Source organism: Emydura macquarii, unplaced genomic scaffold (genome assembly GCF_026122565.2).
Source record: "Emydura macquarii macquarii isolate MOO-44397 ecotype Brisbane River unplaced genomic scaffold, CSIRO-AGI_Emac_v2 contig_1451, whole genome shotgun sequence".
NCBI lineage: Eukaryota > Metazoa > Chordata > Testudines > Chelidae > Emydura > Emydura macquarii.
The window spans coordinates 21959864-21974066 of NW_027131588.1; the positions used below are offsets into that span (position 1 = coordinate 21959864).

At 53.5% G+C, this 14203-nt stretch overlaps 1 protein-coding gene across 2 annotated transcripts in view; it reads left to right on the forward strand.

The window, feature by feature from the left end:
* Positions 1-2854: 2854 nt before the first annotated feature.
* Positions 2855-14203, forward strand: part of FRMPD1 (FERM and PDZ domain containing 1) — a 53738-nt gene continuing 42389 nt past the window's right edge. For both annotated transcript variants that reach the window (XM_067553344.1, XM_067553345.1), the window contains exons 1-2: positions 2855-2888; positions 3441-3612. The gene's annotated coding sequence lies outside the window, so the exon portion shown is untranslated. The remainder of the gene's footprint in view (positions 2889-3440; positions 3613-14203) is intronic.

Below are 14203 nucleotides of genomic sequence, written 5' to 3' on the forward strand. Positions count from 1 at the left end.
CACTGTTAAGCCACGCTGGGCACCTGCCATATTTGCTATTCTTTCTGCACATCGGGACGGTTTGTTTCTCCGTCCTCAATAAGGTTTCTTTAAAATACAGCCAGCTCTCTTGGACTCCTTTCCCCTCATATTAGCCGCCCAGGGGATCCTGCCCATCAGCTCCCTGAGGGAGTCAAAGTCTACACTAGGGGTTCCATAGGTACAACTGTGTCCCTCAGGGTGTGGATTGCCACACCCCTGAGCAGCGTAGTTCATCCGACACAAGTGTGTAGCGTATGCCCGGGCTGAGCCAGAGACGTGTTTTCTGTTTGCTCTCTTACTTGTGAAAGAGAATAAACATAAACGTGCTTGGAAGGGTGTGTCTACACTGCAACTCGACACCCGGGGCTGGCCCATGCCAGCTGAGTCAGGCTAAGGAGCTGGTTAATTGCAGAGTAGACCTTGGGGCTGGGGCCGAAGCTTTAGAGTATGTGAGTGTCCTCTCTTAGGTGTGGTAGGGAAACGTGGCCTAGTGGTCAAGGCCACAACCCATGACTGGCAGAGGGATCGTGGGGAGGGGATCACCAGTGTCCAGAGTCATCGGTGGGAGAGAGGGGGAGATACTTCCCTTTCTGTGATTATGTCTGGGGCAGCCATTGGCCCGTTACTTTACTTTACTTTACTTTACTTTACTTTTTACTTCACTTCACTTCACTGCTCCAGCTCTGCCACCCCCATGAGCTGTTTCTCTTTTAAATGCTCCACCAGATGGAGCATTTGCTGCAGGTGTAGCAGGGCGGGGCTGGCTGGGCCCCAAATAATCCCTTAACCCCTTGTTGCCCAGTGTGGGGTTTGTACACCCCATCACAGAGCCCTGCGAGGTGGGAGGGGTCCCAGAGCCCCAGCCCAAGCTGTAGTCAGCTGTCTAATTGCTGTCTAATAGGCTGTCTAATTGCCGTGGAGACGTACCCAAAAAGACTGGGCGTGACTGCACATGCTTGGCCATGGGTGGGAGGAGACGCTCTCGCTGGTTACAGCTGTCTGGGAGCAGAGGGACCTCAGGCAAACTTGAAAAGATGGGGTGACCTTTTTCAGAAACCTTTGATTGCTCTCTAGTGGCTGAAAACTGAGACGTCTGTCTCCTTTCCTTAACCGCCCAGTCCTTTACCTTCCTGGGTGTCTTTTTGTTCTCCGCTGTCACAGAAAAACAAATAACTCTTTACAAAAAAAATTGGATCTTTGCAGTTATAGTTTTTCTTTCAATAAATAAAGTCCCTGTCCCGCCACTGACGCGAGTTAGGGTTACCGAAGTGTTTGTAAGGGCCACATTCCTCAAACGCTTTGGTCCACATGGGTTGCCGCCTGTTGACTTTGCTGGGGTTGGTGCAGGCTCAGTTTGCAGGATCGGGGCTTTAGGGCGTGTCTACGTGTGGAAGTAATTCTGGAATAAGGCAGGCTGTGAATTTAAAGCGCAGAAAAGAGGAATTATTCCGGAATAGCTATAGCAGGCGAGTGAATCCAGGAAAGCTATACTGGTCCATTGCCCCATGTAGACAAAATGAAATGTCCCCGAGGGGAAGTAATTTTTGTTGCACGTCTCACAACCCTCCCCCCACTGCTGTCAATGACAGATGTGTGGCAGGCACAGGGGCTAATTTGTGTGTAGCTGAAAGTGAATCCAGCCCGGCCTCCTCCAACCAGCCAGGAAGGCAGAGCTCTGCAGGGAATTCGGGGGCAGGGGTCACCTCAGAAATGGCCTGGCGCAAGCCCACAGGGATCCAGGAAGGTTAGTGAGGAGAGAAGGTGGGGAAGGGGATAGCATTGGAGGGAGCAGCCCGGGATGGGTAAGAAGATGGGGAAGGAGAACGGGGGGGGGGGGGGGGAGGGTTCTCAGCAGGGAGCTGTGGGAAAAGAAGCAGGGGAATTTAGGGGGAGTCAGTGAAAGGGGCAAATGGGCTAAGGGCACTGGGTATCCCTGCAGTATTGCCGGCCCCAACCGCTCAAACGTCATGAGATTGGCTTAAAAATCATGGGTGGGGGGGGCGAGTTAAAGCTACGTTTCTGGGTTCATCTAGGTGCTGGGCCTTTAGCGGGTGCCCCAGTCCCATTTCTGAGGCTTTCCCCACAACTAGGAGGGGTGGGGACTGAGACTGGTTGAAGGGACAGCGGAGATTCCCAGGACTCCAGCAGCTGGGGCTTTACAGAACCTGCAAAATAGCCCCAGAGGGCTGAGAAAACCGCACGGGCGGGCAAGGCGGGCGCTGCCCGAGGGCTGGGCGAAGGCTCAGGAGCGGGTGAGAGTGTGGGGTGAAGGGGAGGCGTGCTGGATCCCAGAGGAGCCCAGAAACGGGGGCTGGCGGCTGCGGGTGCCAGGGGGTCAGTGAGAGCCTAGGGTCGCTGGCAGCCGGAGGGTGCGGGGTCAGTGTGGAGTGTGCGGGACTCAGGGAGGGGCAATTAGGGTTGGAGGGTGGGGGGGTGCACCGGGCGGGAGGAAGCTGGGGAGGGGGGCCGGGGGCTGCCTGGGGCAGCGGGGGAAGGGGCAGGCTCGGGGTTGGGGGGCAGGTCTGGGTTGGAAGGAGCATGGGCGGGCAGGAGGGTGTTGATGCGGGGAGGGGTCGCCCCGGGCGCTGGAGGAAGGGGGCTGCCCCAGGGTTGGGGGTGCACGGTGGGGGCGGGGTGGCGCCCAGCTGCCCCAGGGGGCTCGGGTTGGGACTGGGGGGGGGGGCTGCCCAGGCTCGGGGCGGGGTGGGACCGGGGCGCGGTGCCAGGCTGGGCGGGACCCGCCGGCAGCCCCGCGCCCCGCCCACGGGCCTCGCTCCGCCCGCCCGCCCGCCCGGGGCACAGGCTGCACCTGCCCCGCCACCCGCCCGCCCGCCGGCTCGGCTCGGCTCGGCGCTCCCGGCCCCCAGGTAAGGCGGCTCGCGGCGGCGGGGGTGTCCGGGGCGGGAGCGGGGCGGCGGGCTGAGGTCCGGCCGGCACCGCCCTGCGTGCGGGGCTCCCTGCCGCCGAGCGCCGCCGTGCTCGGTGCTGGCTTTGCCGGTGCTAAAGCGTACAGCGCCCAGCACCCGCCGGGCTGTTCCCCCCCGGTCCGGCTGGAGCCCCCCGGCCGCGATGCGATGCGCTGCGCTCCGCCGGGCGGTCGGTCGGTCGGTCGGTGCGGGCAGCGCTCTGCTCCCGGCTCCGCCTCGCCCGGCCCGGCCCGGCTCCGCCCGCACAGACAGGTGCGGGAGCGGCTCTGCCCGGGGCCGGCCGGCTCCCCCTGCTCCCAGGCGCCGGGCTCTGGGTCGCTCGGTCACTTGTTCGCAGTGTCCGTCTGCTCCTCGGGCTGGGATGGGAGGAGATAAAGGACCCGTCCGGGCTGTTTGCAGGGGATTCGTGCCGGCCCCGGGTAGGACCGAACAGAATCGCTGCCCTCGTGGGCCGGACAGCGGGGTGCATCCATCTCCCTCCCTGTGTTGCAGAGTGCCCGCCGCCCTAACGAGAACACAGCCTGCGACTAACGCTCCTGCCAGAGCGCGGCTGGGAGAAAGGGATTCCCCTCTCTGGAGAGGCCTGCTTGGAAGTGGCAGACTGCCTGGAATCAGTGTGTGTGCAGGACACGGGCCCGATCCGGATGGGCCCAGTTCCTCCCAGGTATGTATGTGCCTGGCTCGCCTTGGAATCGATGGGCCCCTACTTTGGGCAGGACAGGAGAAGGGTTACCAGCGGTGCCCAGACTGCTTGTTAGGTTCTTGTGAAACTTCTCCAGTTCTCTCCTCGCCAGTTTCCGCTCACACCATGTTTCAGGGTAGCTCCCTCCCTCCTGCTTATGACAATGGTCTCCTCCTGCATTGCTCTGCTCTGTTTCAGCCTCTGTGCAAAGCACCACGCCTGGCCTGCCGGAGGCTGGTTTGGAAGAGGGAGAGGACGGGCTGGGTTCAGGGCGCAGGTGGACACATGGAGCCTTGTGTGTCCCCCGCAGAGCGTTTCCTGGCCCTCGGAGGCGTTTTTTGAGTCCATTCTGAGCGAAACCGGCTAACGCTTTTTGAACACCACCGCAAAGTTGCTTTGCTAATCAGGCTGCACCAGGCTTCTGTGAGTCAGTGGGGAAAGAACGCCCCCCCGATGTCGGTGTCCTTTGGATCAGAGAGGGCTGGGTACGTTTATGAATGGGTTGCTACTGATGGTGGGGGGCAGGACGTGGCTGCTCTGGGGCTCTCTGCCAGTTTGTCTGATGTTCCTGAGATCTCGTGCTGTAGTGCTTCAGCCAAGCACCTGCTGGAACTTTTTTTGCAGTGTATTCTGAGGCTTGGGGTTGGTTTTCTTCTGTGTCCTTTCTCTGACGCACCAGGGCTGGCCGTGGCTGGAGATGGGAATCTGGACAAGGAGGCCCAGGGCTCGGGGGGTGGCACTGAACACTCTCTCTCCAGTGCTTGACTGATGGATTCTTGCTCACATGCTCAGGGTCTAACTGATCGCCGTCTGTGGGGTCGGGAAGGAATTTACCCCCAGATCAGATTGGGGGCGGGTTTTTCACCTTCCTCTGAAGCGTGAGGTTATCTCCGTATATCACGTAATGATTGATTTCACTGCCATTGCAGGGGCCTCTGGCACTGGTGCACCTCAGACCCTCCTCTTCTCTGCCTGTGACATGCAATAGTGTCGTCTCTGTAATACTCGGGTCTAATTTTGTTCGCTGGGTTAGCATGCGGATGCTAGGCGGGGTGCGTGGCCTGTACTATACAGGGGCTCAGACTGGATGATCTGGTCAGCCCTTCGGGCTTTACACTCTGTAAGCCCTGTAGACAATGAAAGGGTAAAGATGGAGCTTTTGCGGTAGAATCCAGTGCCCTAACCAGAGTCCAACATTTCCAGACATTTGGGTTTTGATCTGACATCCCATTATCATTTCTCATCCAAAAATAACCCCTGGCTGCATGGCATCCTTCTTCCGCTTTGTCTGATTGAAATGTTATTGACCTTGAATTTGAGACGCTTTCTCTTCAGTGACGTCTCTTGAGTTAGATGGCTTCTGGCATGATTCCCCTCTGTCACTGGACCAAACTGAGCCCTGCACAGGGGAAAAAAACCTGCAAGAAAACAAACTCCAGGAAAGGGACTTACATGATTTAAAGGAAAAACTCTCTGGAAGTTCTTGTACGTGGAGATGGGGGTGACGGGCGGCATTTGGATGATGTGCGCTCCGGGGTGAAGACTAGACTAGACCGTCTCAGCTGGGATGGTTGCTGGCTCCAGGCCTAATCGTCCCTTGGGATGCTCTGCGGGTTAAATAAGGTGCGGCTAGACGGTGAGGTCTGTCAGAATGGTCAGGACTAAGGTTTCTAACCCTCGAGGTGCAGTGTGACTATCAGATTAATGTTAGCAAGGACCCAGAGCTTCATAAGGGGGCTGGGGTCCATGCATGGTGGTGCAAATCTCCCAGAGGTTCCCCTTGAGTAGCTTTTGACAAGTAATTACCTTTGACGGGAGTTTGTATTGTGGGAAGCTACAACAGGCATAATCTTCCCACTCTGTGGAGTCCCAGCAAAAGATAAAGATCATTCCGAGGCCTGTTGTATGCCCCCGATCCTGTAAACACTCATGCACGTGAGCAAATACACTAATCCTCTGAAACGGAATGGGAGTAAAGTCACCCCTGTGTGAAAGTGTGTGCCGGAGCAGGGCCTACGTCAGTGTACGAAGGGCAGTGGAAACGAATGGGGATTCGCATCGCATCCTTTTGTGCCGTGCAAATGGAAAGTGGCGTGGAGAGGCTGCCGCTGCCAGGGCCCTTTACTGAGCGGCCGTTGCCTGGCCTTGCTGTATCATGCAAGGGGGGGCACGAGAAGGAAAACCAGCTGCAGGCACAGAAGCTTGCTGCTGCCATTACCTAGCATGTCTCAGCAGGGAAGGTTATTAAGGAAAGATGAGGCAGGAAGGGAAAAACTCCCCAGCGTTATCTGGACTATTCACTTGCTGTTCTTGTTGAAGGAATTCAGGTCTCCATCACACTTCCACACTGGGATATTTTTAGAAGTGAAAGCTATTTAGAAGGAAACGTATTGATTTCCCTTCCCTCCCATCCCCCCCACCTTGAACATCTTGTTTATAATTTTCTACGTTTTGTCTGTAATGAACCCTGAGTGCAGCTATTCCCACATCTCCCCTTCTTGTCTCTCTTTGGGGTCTAAATATATTAGATAGCCTCGGATGTGGCTTTTGCTGAAATGATTATTTGGTTCCAGAGTTCTTAGCACACTGTGTCCCGACTCCCTAGCCTTGTATTTTAAAACTACTTTAGTCATTAAATACCTCAAGTCTGGACTCTGTGTCAGAGCGAAAGGTGGGATGGGATGGGTCAGACACATGAAAGCGGAGTAAAGGTTAGGAGGTGTCTGCAGACTGACTGGGGTGGAATAGGCTAATTCAATTTCATTTAATTTCACTGAGACTTGAGATGCACTTTTCAAGTGGTGCCCTTTCTCAGTCTCTTCTCTAGCCCATCGGTTGTACAGTCTCTGTCTCTGGGTTTATATTGTGCTTTTCACATTTTCCACCCTTAGTTCTATAGACTTTTGAGGTCAGACATGACTGGTTTGACCTCCCGCATTAGAACAGAGCAGAGGACTTCACCTAGTAGAGTCCTGCAAAGAGCCCATCTTTTAGAAAGAGATGACAAGTCTGGATTGAAAGACACCAAGTGACGGAGAATCCACCCCATCCCTCGCTGAGTCGTTCCAATGGGTAGCCACCCTCGCTGTTAAAAAACCTGCACCCCATTTCCAGTTTGAACCTTGACTCTGGCTCCCAGCCAGTTCGCGGTCAGTAAATCTGTGTTTGGGGAGGGTCTGCCTGAGTTGTGCATGTTGCACTATCTGCAAGCGTGTGACCATTGTGGGCAGGGATCTGGAGCGGTCCAGCTTGTAATGCACAGTGAATCCATGTGGGTCTCCAAATCAGTGTGAGTGTGAAATGCAGTGCAGCCATCAGTGCTCTTACAGAAATGGGGGGGATGGGGTTCCCTATAAATTGTCGTTCATTTCCATATCTGATTTGCAAGTAAAAAGGGGGCAGCCCCACAAATTCACCCTGAACTCTGAGAGTGAAGCTGGGGCCTCTCCTTCAGCAATGGGAGAGGGTCCGTAGGGCAGGTTAAGCCTTCTGCTCTACTTGTGCAACCCCTCCACTTTCACGGTAGCGAAGCAGGAGATGGAAAGGTCCCAGGTCGCCAGTCAGAGCCCAGGGTGGACTTGTAAAAATAAAACCTGTATCAATCCTTAAGCTACTGTGAGGATGGCCTGGAGACGTTGGAATCTCGTTATTCCAGTTACTCATGCATCGTAATCCACATGCGCAGAGTTTTCTCTACTAGTCATAGACACTGATCCTGTAATCCTTACTCAGCAGAATGAGGGACTCAGCGTTCTGCCTGAGTGTCTAGCGCAATCCCCCTTCTTGCTCAAATGATTCAAAAGCCCTTTAATCAAAGAGATTTAGCATTTGGGCCGGCTGAAAATTTCCCATCAAAATTGGGTTTTCTGGAAACCGGGCTTTCAATTAAATTCAACTTTTCATGCAACATGTCTGCTTTCCGCAGCAAATTATGACTTTTTTTGGGTCAAAAAAAAAGTATAAAGCCACAAAAAAGCTTTTAGATTTCAGCTAGAACCCAAAATATTCGGATTTGGCTTATGTCGCTGCAGTGCTTCATGGGAATTGTAGTTTGGGTGCCTCGTGTCTCCATTCTCATCTGTTGGACTAGCTCAGGGGTGGGCAAACTTTTTGGCCTGAGGGCCCCATCTGCATATCGAAATTGTATGGCGGGGTGAAGGGGCTGGGCTATGCGAGGGGGTGCTGCTTGAGGCTGGGAGCGGCTCCAGTCAGGGTGCCACTGGGCCCCTGTGGTGGGAGGGGGCGAAGAGAAGGAGTGGGTCTGGGAGGGGGAGCGGCAGCTTGTTCTGCAACCTTTCCATGGGCCACCAGTTGAGCTGGAGAGCCTGACTGAAAGCTCAGACAGACAGTAAGCGGCCCACGGGCCGTAGTCTGCCCACCCCTGGGCTAGCTCCTCACTGAACTTCATCTCCCATGATGCACTCTGGCCTTTGCCGCTGCCATGATGCCCCGCCTCCTCGTGACAAGGGGAGAGACCATGGTGCATCATGGGAGATGTAGTCCATAGAGGAGAATAGGAGCATGAAGCACCCAGAATACAGCTCCCATGAGACGTTGCAACAGCATGTGCAAATCCAAATATTTCAGTTTTCAGCCAGAATATTTTGGATTTCAATGTTTTGCAGAAATAGTCAGAAATGTCAACATTTTCCTTGGGGCAGAGAACAACCCCATTTTCTAACTAGTTCTATCTAGTGTAAGTCAAACCCCCGTCTTCTCCTCTCATTAAACCATCATTAAGAGCAGAAGGCAAATTTCCAGACATGAGATGCAATAAAGGAAAGAAACTGTGATTGTCCTGCTACAGGCTTCTGAACCCCGAGTCTGTTCAGTCCTTCCCCTTCTGACACAGTGCAGCAAGGTCTGTGCCCCGCCCATGGCTGGTGGAGAAACCTCTGGTATAGAGTAAGGGCTACAGGAAGTTCTTGGCCTCATGAGGAGGGACTGGAGTGTGAAAGAGGTGCTGGACAGGGCAGGGGACTGTCTTTTTGTTCTGTGTTTGTACAGGGCCTCGCACAATGGGGTCGTGATCTGTGGCTGGGACTCGTAGGTGCTGGTGCAATACTACTACTCCTAATAGACAATAAAATAGCTAAGGGGGACGCTAACCTTTTCCATTTCATAGGCGCGTTAAACCTTTCTTCTGTAAAAAGAAATCTCCTGAAATGGCAAAACCGAAGACCTGGGATATGAACTGAGCAGGGATTGAATCGTTCATGGTGGGCTGATGAGAAAACAAATTGATTTGGAGAGAAAAAATCAGCTTTGTCAGACCTGCGCTCTAACCTAAAACCTTACAACTGACCACAGCAGCATTCAGACAGAATAACTTCCCCTGTGCATGGAACGTGATAGCCAGACGTGCTGATCTGTTGATCTAATTGATACTGGAAAAGCAGAGGAGATCGCAGGTCAGGTCCAGTATTGGAACACGAGTGTGAAGCTGTGGTGTGTGTGAGTTCTGGGTTTCTGTTGGAGATGGAAGTGGAAGACTTACGGAGTGCCAGAGTGCGTTATGGACAGCGTTTTAGGTAATACGATTGTGAAAGGAATGCATGAGTCTTTCCCCTTAATTTCTGACTTCCCTGCACTTAAGGCTCTGGGTTGGTGGAGCGTGTCCTGCCGGAATCTTAACTGCCACGAAATGTCGATTTTGTTTGCTAACGAATCTTCAGCAAAGTGAAGCATGAGCATCTGTCGCCCCAGCCAGGTTTCCAGGGACTGGGAGTTTGCTGCGGAGTTTGCTCCTTGTTCATGCAGACCTGCTAGGGACCGCCAGTGAGGCAAGCCTTGTGTTGTCTGCCTGGCCCTTAGCGTGCAGGCTCCAGCACTATGCAGGCATTCCTGGATACCCCTGGTGTGGGGTCCTTGCTTGATAAACCTTGACTGTCACACGCAGTCCGAAGCTTCTCACCCGCTCCCGGGGCAAAACTCCCTCTGATTTGTCTTGTGCTGAAAACAAGGACAACGTTTCAGCACTGGGCTGTGATCCAGATGTTCTTTGCGGCTAGTGAAGATGAATAGCGCTGCCCAGGACGGGCCTGGGTGGGTAACTTTCTGAGGTTCCCAGAGAGCTAGATCCTCTTAGAATAGCGCAGTCAGCGGGTTGAAGACATAGCGCTAGATCTTCTGCTGATGTGAACTGATGTAGCGCCATTGAAGTCTATGGAGCCATGCTGATTTACACCAGTGAGGATCTGACCCAGAGTGCTACATTTACACTAGTTGCAAAGCCAAAATAAAATGGATTGAATATAGAACTGGGCCGGCACAGGGAACACCAGGGTGAGGGGCTCACGGATGCTTGGATTGCTTGAGTAGGTGACCACTTTCTACTAGGTGAAGCTTCCTAGGGCACGTGGCTTCTTTCCGAGACACTCGGTGCAGTTATCCGGCCGGCACGTAACGAACGCGGCTCGCTGTGGCCAAGCATGTGTCTGATGGGCTGGTGCATGGTCTGCTGGCCACGGATGGAGGTGGCTTCTGCCGCTGCTGTCACTACTTGGGTACCCATAGCCGTGGCGAGGTCCCATGTTGTGGAGCGACTTAGCCGTCTGAAGGCAGGTGCCCTCGACACGTGGGAATGTTACGGGAGAGAGAGGGGAGTTCTTCCTGGTGTTTCTCGCAGCCTGGCTGGGCTGATCTTTAGCCAGCTGCTCTTCCCCCACGTGCTGATTGTGGTCGTGCTGTGTAGCGAGACTCCCTTTACCTACCTGCAGCCGATTTGCTTTTGTCTGCAGATTGAGCCAATGGTGCAACCATGTAAAAGAGTGAGGGAGAGGGATCGTGTCCCCGCTGTTCCCCAGCCGTTACCAGCACTCACGCATTTAGACTCCCTCCAGAAACAGCACCTGTGCATTTACCATGCCCAAAGGGGACAACAATGAGGTTACAGTTGCCTTAGCAGGTGCATAACTCGGTAATTGTCTCTCTCCCATGCCCTTTGAGGGGTATGCAGTCTAACAAGATCTACTGGAACAGTAACTCATGTACAAATGCTGCCACTGTTCAACACCCATCAGCTGGTGTTTTTCAAAGACTGGCGTCTTTCAACAGTGGCTCGATAAAGGGGTGTGTTTGTGCAGTGGGTTTTTGTGCAGACGGTCCATAAATCTGCGATGGCCTTCTTAACAGATGGCCTTAATAAACTGAATTGTGTTTGGATTTGGGGCTGTTGGTTTTGACAGCCATGATGAGATGACATTAGCTATTCTCATGATTAGGCTAACAGCTTCATAACCCCCGTCTCCGCAGTTCAGACCTTTCTTGTCCCGGTGACCTAATGAGCAGGAGCTTTTCATCCTCAACTGCTTGGCTTCTTTTCAATGAAATGAGCCGTGCTGGAGGACCAATGATTATTAGCCAGTTCGAAGTACGTGATATCACAGCTCTGGCTTCCATTCTTCCCAAAAGACTTGTCCTCCAGTACCAAAGTGATTGAAAGGCCAGCCGTAGTGATCAGATAAGCGACTGACGTAATAACACAGAGGTTAAACTATGCTAAATAGACTCTAATCCTATCAGGGAGATTTGGAAATGCTATGCCATGTGTTCCACGGGCTTGTTTTTCTTGTGGGATGAGAATCGGTGCATATATAAAAGGTAAGAGACTGATACAGGGGAAAGTGGAAGCTGCTCCTGATTTTCCTAGGCTTCTGAACATGGACACCTATTTCAATTTCTTCACCCCTGTAAGTCCGTGGAGTTCAAGAGACAGATTTTATTTTATTTTATTTTTGTAATGAAGGTGGAGAGTAAAGAAGGTAGAAAGAGCAGCTCCTTCTCTCTGTGATGCCTGAGCAAATAAGCATCCAGCGCCTTTTCCAGGTGAAGTAATTTCTGTTTAAATTTGAAAGACTGGCTTCTGATCTCAGTGATGCCAGTGGAAATGCGGCGTGACACCACTGAAGTCAGTGGGAGCGATTCTGGATTTATTCTGGTGGAACTGGGGTCAGACTCTTGCCCCAGGACTGTTAGATCCTTCTCAAGGTTGTGGAGGAAAAAAATAAGAACTTTTTATCTTTTGCACTCCCCTTCTCCAATCAGATTAATGTTGTACTGGATTGAGATCTGCTGTGATTTGAGGAGATTAGGGTATATTTTTAAACTCTCGCTCTCGTATGTGGTGGTGATAATCTTCTGAAATGTGAAAACATTAGCAGTGCAAGCAGAGCTCAAAGAGCTCCTGATATTCAAAGCAGTGCATCTGCCAGTATTATCAGCAGCTGGCTTGGTTAGTCTGTTTCCTTACCATTTTGTGTGTATTTGTTCTGCAGACTTTTTTCATTCCTCATGTAACACCACATCCCTGGGGTGAGTTGTCAAGTGGGGGAGTCTGGACTCCAGGCATCTGGATCTAAAATCAAGAGACTTGACTGGCTGAGCGAAAAGACCCAGCTTGCTTGGCTCCACGGCTGTGCCGTGCTCAGAAATCTCTTTCCATGGACTAGCCCCTAGGGGCGGACAGAGAGCCATGCTGCTTAAAGCCGGGTTACACTGATTTGTTAAGGCATGTAGACGTGGCTAGCTCTGAGCTCGGATACTACGGGAGGAAGGGTGATCTTGTGGTGAGAACTCTGCCTTTGCGCTCAGGAGTTGAGTTCAGTTCTCGCCTGTACCACGGACACACTGTACGACCGGGGCGAGACACTCGTCTTCTCCGTCTCCATTCCCCGTCTACAACCTGAGGATAATCATTCCTTTCTCGCAGCCCTTGTTTGTTAAACGGTGTGCTGTCTGGAGCCAGGGTGTCTCTCTCACTATGTTCCGGGCTTAGTGCAGTGGGTCCTGATCTCAGCTGGGGCCGGGATATAAATGATGATGATGAGACGCCTCAGCCATTTGTGGCCAGGGTTGATTGGGACGCTGGGTTCCTAGAGCAGAGCAACAACAAGCTGTATTTGCTACATCACCTAGCTTACGTTTTGCACCAGCACGATCTGCATGGGTGCAGTAGCTGAAGCATTTGTTATAGCGGCGTGTTTCTGCACACGAGGTAACCCTTCCACCAATGTAACTGCAAAGCCAGGGTCACGTGGGCAGCGTGGGTGGGGGTGAAATCTTTTAAGGCGTGTTGCCTCCTTGGAAGAATTAAAGGCACGCGTGTGTCAGCCCGGCACTCACCACAGAAAGGGGTCGAAGGGATTTGTAAGGTTCCGTGTCCGAGCACGGGGCTGTTTCCATTCTGGCGGCAGTGACAGTGGGTTAGCGGGAGCAGCGCCATCCCCCGGGCGGGGTTTCTGCAGCCCCTGAGCGGAAAGGCCTTTAACTGAACTCTTTGTCCCGAGGAGATTGGCCACACACGGAGTGGCAGGCTGCAGGGCTGGCTAAAGCCAGGGGCTCATGCATCTGCTGCCGGGACGGTCTGTACCGTAGTCCAAAAGGCCTCTTTCCTGCATGCTGATTCCCAGCCCGGTGTCTGTGAGTTGCAGGCTCCAGCTTTGCATGTGTGCATTGCCTTCAGTTCTGCCTGCTGCCCTCAGACAGATCAGTCGAGCTATTGAAAATCGCCGCATTCTTTGCTGGGCCAGGCAGGCTTTCACTTCTCCAGGGCGTGTACAAAGAAAGACAGTCCCTACTCCAAAAAGCTGACAATCTATGCATAAGACAAGAGGCAACAGGTGGAAACAGATAGATGGGGGGAGCACAAACGATGAAACAGTTCTGATCAGTGGGATGGGCAGCGGTCTCTGCACACCTGTGGTCTAACTGTTGTCAGGTGTGTTGTAGGCATCGTGGCAAAGGAGAATAATAAGGTGACTCTGTGGATGGCCGAGCTTTAATACAGACGAACAACACACAGTCAACCTGTGGAACTCACTGCCAGAGGATGTTGGGAAGGCCAGAAGGAGAACTGGGCTAAAAAAAGAGCTAGAGAAGTTGACAGAGGGTAGGTCCATCAATGGCTGTTAGCCAAGATGGTCAGGGATGCAACCCCAAGCTCTGGGTGTCCCTAGCCTGACTGCCAAAAGCTGGGATTGGACGACCGGGGATGGATCACTCCATTGCCCTGTTCTGTTCATTCCTCCTGAAGTACCTTGGCCAGTCGGAAGGCAGTATCCTGGGTAGATGGACCATGGGTCTGACCCAGTGTGGCCCTTCCGATGTTCTTACGGTTGTGGATAGCGGGAGGGGTAGTGTGGGAGAGTGTGCCCGGAAAGGCAGGAGAGACAAGGCCTGGCGGCTATGGGGCCCTCACCTCAGGCGAAGGGCTGAGATGGAACCTCAGACTCTTCTGTTTGTGGAAACCTTGGTTGTCAGGACCCTGTGTGGGACCCAGGCACCCAGAGGCTGCATCTGAGCGCTGACAGTTTGCAGGGACTCGCAGCCTCTGAAAAACGTCCCAGTGAGCGCTAGAAGAGCCTCTGCGGGTGCAGAGAGCTGTGCCCAGGCCTGCCGTGCATGCTACGCAGCGGGGTTTGCATCCCCTAGAACCCGGCGTGCTGCGTTCTCCCACGTGCGCTTGTCCGGCCGTCTAATCTGCCGCGCGCCTGTGAAGCCGAAGCGTCTGCTGTCTGGGCGGGGCTGGTTCTGATCTTGATGATCCACGTCTCAGTCTAGTCCGCAGGAAACC